We start from the raw sequence: 8,003 nt of genomic DNA, 5'->3' as shown, positions 1-8,003 counted from the left end.
AAAACATTTAGTTAATAATAACATTAAATATCAGCTCTCTTTGATTTTTGCATAGTCATTAATTGAGGTGTCTTTTTTTTCTAAAGAAAAGAAAAAGTCTTATTCCTGAGAAATGCATGGAGTTTTCATTACGTCTGGCTGTGTGCAGGCTGGTGTGTGCATGCAGTGTTGTGTTCTGTCTCCCTCTGTCACTACAGGGTGTGACTTGCAGGTGCAGCTCCACAGGTGTCTTCCATGAGGACTAATTAGGAAAGGTTTTAAGGAGCTTGCACCTAGAGGGAGGCATCAGACTCTTAACTCACTCAGAGTGGTAATCTGGCCTGCGTTTTCTAACCATTGACTGATCTTCTGTTCCCAAATCTTACCTGAGTCTTTGTTCCTCCTCTTACAGGATTGTCTTCCGAAGTTGGCTTCTCTAATACCCCGGTGTACCGTGTCTACTCTGTTGGATCTCACTGAAAACACCTCGGAGAAAGACGCCGGATTGTCAGTCCCCATTCCTCTCCTGGAACCAGCCTCATGCTGGAAACACATACCGAAAAGGATCCAGGTGACAGAGAGAGATGCAGCTTTTTCCACAGAATCCCACTGCCTGCCAAAATAAGCCTCAGCAGACAGATTCGACCTCCCCAGAACTTTCAACTCCAACAGTAAGCTTCATATCTACCCACACATTACCTACCATAAATCCTCTGTCAAAATTATAACCTCTCACCTCTCTTCTGTATTGCCCAGTCCGATTGTCCTCAGATCCCCCAATGGCCAGCCAAACCATTTACACTGCTTTTCAATAAAGAGTGGTAAACCTGTCATCCTGCCTCTGTATCTGTGCTCAATGTCAGAGTCTAACCGCTGAACATCATGACAGAACAGTCTGACCTGAGTCTGGGGCGCATTTACAGAATGCAATCTCTAATCAAGGTATCTTGCTCCTGCCGTCCATGAATCAGCAACAGTCAGAAGTGATCCACACACTGAATTATCTTGTTTGTCAGTTCCAAGATGTCAGCTCCAGACTGCCTGGACCTCCAGCTAACTATGCCATCTGTTTCCTCCTCAGCTCAGCCCACTGTCGGTGCTGCGTTCACTGCCCCGTCGACCCCTACGCTGGCATTATTTTCTGAGGAAATCGGAAAGTGGGTTTTTTGCATTCAGTGTACCCTGGTATTCCAATGCTCTCATTCATCTTTCCATGAATACTCAAGTATATAATCTGACTTCTCCATGACAAGACCTTACGGTGGGCAGAAGCCATAATTGATTAAACATCTATTCATCTCTCTTCTTACAATTATTTTCTAGAAATCTTCAGACAAACATTCTCACCCAGTGTCAGTGTCAAGGAGGCAGCAAAGACATTATGGGCACTCAAACCAACAGGTGAGTGGCTGAGATGGCAATAGATTTTCACACCTTAGCAGCTGAGTCTGGCTGGAACACTCCAGCTCTTATAAGGAGTGTTTCTTAATTCTTTAAATGACAAGTTGAAGGATGAACAAGCCTGCCATGACAAAACCATAACCTTTTGAATATCATGAACTCCAGAAGGTGTTTAGTAAAGACCTCACTCTTTCTCTTCCCCCACACCGTCCTTATGACTGCGCCATCAATTTACTTCCAGGAGGTCCACTACCTTCCGGCAAACTTTACAACATTTCTTACTCAGAACATGAAGTTATGGAACAATACATTAACAACTCAGTCAAAGCAGGAATCATCTGTCCATCTTCATCTCCAGTCCGTGCAGGTTTCTTTTTTGTTGAGAAGCCTTAAAGCACTGCATTGACTACCGGGGGTTAAATCAGATAATGGTCAAAATAGATATACTTTCCCTCTCATGTCTTCAGCTTTTGAATCCATTCAGGGAGCCTCTGTCTTCACTAAACTTGATCTTCGCAATGCCTACCATCTTATTTGCATAAGGGAAGGGGATGAGTGGAAAACCACATTCAAAACTCCTATAGGTCATTTTGAGTATTTAGTGATGACCTTTGGCCTAACTAATGCACAAGCTGTTTTTCAGGCTTTAGTTAACAATCTCCTATGGGATTTCATCAATGTTTTTGTCTTTGTCTACCTCAATGACTTCTTGATCTACTCCAAAGACCGTATGTTTGGATGGTTCTTCAACAATTTATGGAGAACCGTTTGTTTGTTAAAGTTGAGAAATGTGAATTTCATGTTCATTCTATAACCTTCCTTGGTTTTATCTTTGAGGGTGGAAAGGTGAAGACTGATCCCAGCAAAATAAAAGCTGTTCAGGAGTGGCCCACGCCCACCACCAGAAAACCACTCCAACATTTCCTCCGATTTTTCAAGTTTTATCACTGTTTCATGAGAGACTTCAGCCTCATTGCCTCTCCCCTGACATCCCTCACCTCCATCAAGAGAACCTTCACCTGGTCTGATGACGACGAAAAGGCTTTTCTTAAACTTAAGGAAAACGCCTCATCAGCACCCATCCTTTTCCACCCAGATCCTAAGGTCCAGAATGTGTTGGAGGTGGATGCATCAGACACAGCGGTTGGAGCAGTCCTCTCACAAAGTTTATCCTCTGATGGTAAGCTTCATCCCTGTGCCTTTTTCTCCAAATGCTTCTCTCCTCCAGAGAAACTATGAAATAGGAGACAGAGAGCATCTGGCCATTAAACTGCCCCTCAAAGAATGGAGACATTGGCTGGAGGGCACGGAGCAACCCATCATTATTTGGACCAACCACAAGAACCTCCCCTACCTTCAATCGGCCAAACAACTTAACTCCTGTCAGTCACATTGGTCCTTACTCTTCTCACGTTTCAACTTCACCATCACAAACCTTCCAGATTCTAAAAATATTAAACCAGATGCTCTCTCCAGACAGTTTTCCACAGAAGAAAATCCCCAGGAACCAGAAACCATAGATCATCCATCTTGTGTCATTGGTGCCCTCTACTGGGACCTGGAGGACCGTGTGCTTCAAGCTCAACAGGATGAACCAGGTCAAGGAGGGGTCCAACCAGGCCACTATACGTCCCATCCACCATCCGATCTTAGGATATTCATTGAGCCCACTCCTCCAGATTCTCTGGTCACCCTGGCTCCAGTCAAACCATTGCCCTCCTTCATCAGCACTTCTGGTGGCAATCCCCAAATAAAGATGTGGTGGAATCTGTGGCAGCATGTTCCACTTGTGCCTGAAGTAAGAGCTCATATAGACATCCGTCAGGCCTTCTCCACCTACTACCCATTCCAAGCCTTTCCTGGTATCACATCGCACTGGATTTTGTGACTGATTTGCCTCCTTTCAAACAAGATGGTCATCCTCTCCATCATCAACCGCTTCTCTAAGGCTTGTCATCTGATTTCCCTCACCAAGCTTCCGTCTGCAGCTGAGACCACAAGACTTCTCAATAACCTCATCTTCAGACTCCATGGCATACCCACTGAAATTGTTTCCGATCGAGGTCCACAATTAATCTCAGAAGTATGTTACTTCTGTGATGCTCTAGGAAAAAAATCACTTCTCTAATCTGGTTTTCACCCTCGGACCAACAGCTTAGTCAGACACTCAAACAACCTTTGCTGCCTCTGCGCCAATAATCTCACATCTCAGCAGCGTCTGGATTATTCCCGTTTGAAGCCTCTCTAGGTTATCAACCTTCTCTCCTCCCAGCATCATTCCTGACTCGATTTTCCCCTCCATCAAAACCCATTTACTCAGCTCCTAGAGGTTACTCCCCTAGAGGGGGTGGTAGGGTGATGTCATGGTGTGTGCAGGTTGGTGTGTGCATGCAGCATTGCATTCTCTCTCCCTCTCTCCCTACAGGGTGTGACTGGCAGGTGCAGCCCCACAGGTGTCTTCCATGAGGACTAAGTAGGAGGGTTTTTAAGGAGCTAGAACTTATGAGGGAGGCGTCAGACCGTTGACGTCTGACCTCCCTGATAGGCTTTGTTTTCAGAGCTGTTGATTGTACTTTGGATTTTTACACCATTCCGAGTAAACTGATGTGTCACGACACCCCTATGGATTAGCAGTACAGAAATGCTTTAACTACTAACCACTCAGGGACCAGCACCCATGTCTATTCCAAGTCAGTGCTCATCATTTTATATAGAATCCACCTGCTTCGACAGTCATTGACTGACTTGTGGATAAATTATTTTTTTTATTTGTGCACACTTGCCACATGACTGAATAACTGAGTTGAATACATGTGTGCCTAAGTGGTGCTTTAAAGCTTTAATATAAAGCAAGATACAAGTTTATATTCAACTGTAAACAGCTAGCTTCCAAACTTATAGCTGCTTATAAAGAACAGAACTTGTCATGTTTAGAAGAGGAGGTGGGCGCAGGCACAGGCAAGAAAGACCTCTTGGTGATGGCTGATATTACAAAGATCAACCAAAAAATATTGTCTTTGTACAATAAAACAATTGGAATGCAGTAAACACACGTGTCATATCCTCAGTGTGCAATTTGTGTGGGATGTTCTTTCCCTCTGCTACAGGGTGTAACTGGCAGGTGTGTCTCTCAGGTGTTGCCTCACAGGTGTGGGGGATCAGAGTCTAATCACCAGGGTTACTTAAGGAGCTGGAACCTGCAGGGAGGCGTCAGCTCGTTGCTTCCTCAGTGTGGTAAACTGACCGTGGTATGCTGCTCTCTGCCTGCCTGTTAGACTCTACTCTTATTGCCTTTTTCCCCTGTTTCTCCAGACTACACTCCTGGAAACCCCTGGCTCCTGTTTCTTGTCTTGTTCAAGTGGAACTCTGAAACAAGACGGAGCCGATTCCACTGTGCATCTCCCTATCGTTCCTGTCTCCAGCCCTACCGCTCTGTGTACACACTTCGAGGAAATCAAACTCCTGTTCACCTGCCTGTCCACCCTCCAACATCACATGCTCAAACAAGCACTAAGAGGTAAAAAAAAGGATTAACAGCATCTTGCCTATCCAACTGTGCAGAGTTCAAAATTAGTTGCTGAAAATATTTAATACAGTGCCTTGCAAAAGTATCAAATGGCTAGATACCCTCATGAGCATATCATTCAGCTCCGCAATGACCTTGTAATGAACCATCCATTTGTTTCAGGTGTGTTGGAGAAGGGATATATCTAAAAGTTGCATGGAAGTAGCTCTCAACAACTGTACTTTGGCACCCCTGAACTACACTAAAAAGGACTGGGTTGTGGCAAAATTTAAATGAGCTTAGGTTACATGTTTTGAAATTATAAGTTATGCACTGTACAAATTTGGCCTTCAAAGAAAGATGGCAAAACAAAAGTCATTGTTGTAAGAAATCCAGAAAGTCCTGCTTAAAGTGTCCTACAATACCAGCAGAGGAGTCTGCAAATGCATTGAATAAGGTACTTCAGTCAGATGAGACCAACATTTAACATTTTTTGCACTTTGGCCTATGTGAATAAACATCAGGAGGATAAATTAGCAGTGCACATCACCCTGAACACATCTTCCCACTGTGAAACATTATGGTGGAGGTATCATGTTGTTGGGTTGCTTTTCGTCAGCAGGGACAGAGAAACTGTTTAGTGCTTACAGGAAATTGGATGGCGCTAAACTCAGGGATCTCCTGGAAGAAAAGCTGTTTGGCTGTAAAAATGTCTGACTGGTAAATCTTCACAGTCCAGTTGTCTGGTTTTATGACTCACATGCACTCAGTGAAGAAATAGACATGTTAGAAAGGTTTACTTCTATAAGAAGTAAATAATGAACTCAGTTCAGGTTGTGGGGGTTTCCATGAAGGCTTCAATACAACTGCAAGATAGGGGAGCACAAGGGAATAGCAAGGCAAGTTGTTGGAATGGAAAAATAAATGATGGAGTTTTTAATGAAAATTCAACATGGAAGACTCACCTTCATCGCCTCCGCTCCGCCTGGTTATTCCTCCATAATGCTCCAATCAGAGACGGGTCCGCTCTTCTCCTCATCCAATCATCTCCCAAGACATTATATTTAAAGACCTTCATCATGGAAGACACAGCTTGTTGCTGAGCTTCGACCCTCTTCCTCCCCTTTCTCCACCATCTGGCTCACATATTCCTTGCAAACTTCTTCAGGCCACTCCACCACCAGGATCGGATTCCCAGGGGGGTAAGACGTACCTAATCCTAAAATGGCCTTTCTAGCTCACGTCATCCTCAGACTACACGTCTTACTTCAGGGTCCGAGTGCCAAATAGATTATTTTCATTAATAAACCTGCTAATCATTATCCCTTTTTGAGTCTTTCCAGGTTGAATTGTTCGATGCCATTCTTATAGTGAGTTTTGCTGTTGGCAGGAGAGTGAGCAGAGTCCAGGACCTGTTGGTCTGTGTAGAGATGGAATCCAGGAAGTTGTGGTGTTTAAAGGAGTTGTTTCCACAGCGTTAAAGGGTGGGCAGGTAAGAGCTGGAAGAAGTGATGTGTCAAGTGTGTTGATGCTTCGAAGTGTGTGTTGAATAATCCAGGCAGACTTTTTGGGAAGCGCGTGTCAAGGTTTGTGTTGATGAGGCATGTGATAATGTTTGAGGCATCGAGAGCTGACCAAAGGTGCTGATTCATCTTTGCCCTGTGAATGGATATTTTCTGAAGCAAGCAGATTTTGAACTAGTGTTTCTTGGTGTTTTAGTGGTTAAGATTTGACGCGCTCATTTCCATTGCCTGGGTTTGTTTCCCAGTGAGGGATATAGCTTTATAATTCTATCTTGGAAAAGTAAATTATATAATGATCCGGCCATTAAAAAGACAAAGAAAGATTAAGGTCAGATTGAGACCATATTCAGAATTTATTGTCATCACAGAACCCTGACACGAGCAAGACAACATCCCTAAATATACAGCTAGAGCCACAATGGAACGGTTTAGATCAAAGCATATTCGTGATTTGCAATGGCCTAGTTAAAGTTCAACCAATTCATAGTTAAATAAATTGAAACCCACTAAAACCAAGAGATTATGGACCTAGCAACTGATTGAAAAATTAGATAAGTACACCTTTGATTACAGGCTTAGTTATACCACCGACTGAGTATTTGTAAATGCAGTAAAATACAACTGTATGTGTCTGAACACAGTTGCCTGTATCTGCTTTTAGAAACTATCTGTCCATTTACTATACAGTTCAGTTACATTCAGGTTGGTTCGTTAATATAGCACCTATTCACAACAAATGTTTCAAGGCACTGTACAAAATAACTGATCCAATTTATTTATATAAATTGATGGTCAATTAAGTCCAATCTTATAAACAGATTTAAAGACAGATATATTTCAAAGTTAAGAGCATCCTCTTCATGAGATTGTCACACAACAACAGAGTGTCCTCAGTCAAAGGCTTCTTCAGATTTGCTTTAAAATAGATCACTACAGGAGATCCTTCCTACAGAAAGCAATCAGCATCTACAAAAGCTCTTTGAAGATACCTTTTTAATATGAGCTACAACAACATTTAATTTTCCTTTGGGATTAATACATTTTCTTTTTAGCTTTGAATTAAACTGAATAAAACAATGCAATCAATTTCAGTTAAAGTTGAAACCATATATTTACAAACAGTACACTGTATAAAAGGAAAAATCTCCTTTTTCCCTAACTTTTACCAAAATGATCTCTATTTGCTTAATTCACTTAGGTCAGCATGCACTGCCAGTATAATCAAAGACATCTTGTTGGATTATGGGAAGAAACCAGATTACCTGTTAAAAATCCAGAGAACGTGCCAACTCCACAAATAGCCTGGGTCTATCAAGACTGAAAGTGAAGACCTTGTTTGTTTGAGGCGGTAGTGTTAATCACCACTCTTCATCCCTGCTTTCTTGTGTCTGTCCCTGGAAACACATACCTCTGCATAAGGGATGCATAAAGGAACAACTTTGACCCAAAGCCATTTCAAAGACATTAAATAAACAGTATTCAGTCACTTAAACATCTTCATGGAGTTTGTAGTCTGATTTATCATTAAACAAATATATTCATTATTAATTTCAAATACAGTACCTCAAACCCAAATGCAAACTTTGCTGACTTTA

At 42.4% G+C, this 8,003-nt stretch overlaps 1 long non-coding RNA gene across 2 annotated transcripts; it reads left to right on the top strand.

The window, feature by feature from the left end:
* Nucleotides 1-360: 360 nt before the first annotated feature.
* Nucleotides 361-7,796, top strand: LOC124868271. 2 transcript variants are annotated; one of them, XR_007038294.1, is made up of 7 exons: nucleotides 361-650; nucleotides 736-921; nucleotides 1,061-1,136; nucleotides 1,303-1,380; nucleotides 2,218-4,614; nucleotides 4,693-4,897; nucleotides 7,607-7,796. It is a non-coding gene; the product is annotated as an uncharacterized LOC124868271 (long non-coding RNA). The 2 variants fall into 2 exon arrangements; XR_007038293.1 differs by having other exon boundaries at nucleotides 1,061-1,204.
* Nucleotides 7,797-8,003: the final 207 nt, after the last annotated feature.

Source organism: Girardinichthys multiradiatus, chromosome 5, assembly GCF_021462225.1.
Source record: "Girardinichthys multiradiatus isolate DD_20200921_A chromosome 5, DD_fGirMul_XY1, whole genome shotgun sequence".
Classification (NCBI taxonomy): Eukaryota; Metazoa; Chordata; class Actinopteri; order Cyprinodontiformes; family Goodeidae; genus Girardinichthys; species Girardinichthys multiradiatus.
The sequence above is the reverse complement of the archived record's forward strand: the minus strand, read 5'-3'. Positions and strand labels throughout refer to the sequence as shown.